This window comes from Arachis ipaensis, chromosome B01 (genome assembly GCF_000816755.2).
Source record: "Arachis ipaensis cultivar K30076 chromosome B01, Araip1.1, whole genome shotgun sequence".
NCBI lineage: Eukaryota > Viridiplantae > Streptophyta > Magnoliopsida > Fabales > Fabaceae > Arachis > Arachis ipaensis.
The window spans coordinates 121,579,580-121,581,553 of NC_029785.2; positions in this window are offsets into that span (position 1 = coordinate 121,579,580).

The window sequence follows — 1,974 nt, forward strand, 5'->3', positions numbered from 1 at the left end:
TACTCCATCTTGTGAGATAAAATGATGGGTTGATCAGTGTGTTTAGAAAACCTATGTCATCCGAAACATTATTTGAAAATGACATATCTAGAGCAACGCAGCAGTCCCCTACCACTACTTTGGGCTTCTTCAAGAAGGTTCATTCCAAATCATAAAAGAAACTATGAAATTCCTAAAAAACGTGTTTTGTTGCATAGCATGTCAAGGCAAGCATTTAAGGCATTGGAATAAACGGAAAGGAGACTCTGCATAACCCCATTTAGAGTATCTGATCCGCATATTCCAATCAAACAATAAAGAAAGTACTTTCAACAGTGAAAACATACACCAATCCAAAATTACCATCTATCAGTACAGAGTAGAGTTACGGTTCGTTATACATATGTTAGGCACCATAAAAGCATTTAATAAAGCATATATTGATTCTACAGAAAGGAGCACCATAAAACAAGCAAAGACCTCATGTAGTATTAAGTATTAATCATAGCAAGAAAGGGAAACAAAAGAATACTGAAAGGAAAATTACAGGACAGAACTATTAAGAGTAGTTTATGACTTAAAAAGGTAAAAAACAGAAGACCTCTCATCATTACACTTTATTACGATCCATTTCACTATTTCTCGTGTCAGTTATAATATAAGAGACTCAGCGAATAATAAATGAATCAGATCAAAATATCTTCCTCCAAAAACACTGATTTCTCGAATTAGAAACATAATAATAATTAAAAAAAAATACTAATACTAATAAATAACAAGATTCATAATATTAGATCTATTTTGCCTGCACATCTCCTAAGTGATGCAAAATGAACACACAATCACGAGTAATTATGTATTTAATCACAATTATCCAAACCTAAGTCTCTCCATTAGCTTCAGTGAGAGAAATTGAACACTATCCAATAAGAGAAACGCAGATTAATGCACAAATTAACTCAATGCTAGAAGATAGCCATAATAAGATTAGCTCTTCAATCGCAGAAAAGAAAATCCAGAAAAAAAAAAAACAAATCTAGCTACGTAAGGACCAGAAATAAATAATTAAAGAAAGAAAAAAAAGAGAAAGAGGCAAAGTGAGCGCTGGATGCAGAGGTTTATCGACCGATTCTTGCTTTGTGTATGATTCCACAGCCAAATTCAGGAAGAGATCGATGAACCGCTGCCTCCAGTGACTTCACCTTACAAATTCATACACTAATTCACATTCAAATTCACAAAATATATTTGAAATAAATAAAATATTCGTTTTCAGTCTCGGAAAAAAAAATAGAAAATACAGAAATGAAGAACACTTAAACAGAGTGATATGAAGTGGAGAACACCAATAGTAACTAGCAAGAGAGAGACTCCGTTTTTTTTTTAATCTCTCCAATCAGAGTCGAGCAAAAAATACGGAATAACAAAGTAACAACAAAAGCAATATATATAGTAATTCGAAAAACGAAAAGAAAATTAAACCGAAAAAGAGTGAGTGAGTGAGTGTGTGAGAGAGGAAGAATATGTGTATGGTGTGTATATGTGATGTGAAGCAGGAATCTCAAAGGTGAGTGAGTCACCATTGCCGCATCTATCTATCTATTCTATCCATCCATGGTTTCTTTCTTTCTCTCTCTTTCTTTCTCTTTCTTTCTCTTTCTATTTCTTTGTTGTGACTGTGAGTCATAGAATACACAGATCCATCCGGGGCAAAAGCCCAGCCATTGTGACTTTTTGTTTTTGTTTTTATTCTACGGTTACCGTAATTACCATATCACCCCTACCTGCCATGCACAGATCGTGCCCTTCGTTGCGCTGGACCAATCACAGTTCCCACAAGTGAATTCAGAATTCAGAAACCGCTTGTGCACAAAGCGATTAAGATGGGTACCCGACCCAGCCCCAATCGGGTCACTTCAATTTTTATATTTACTTTCTCGCATTTTGTAGATATATATATATAAATAACATAATTTTGACGTAAACAATAAACAA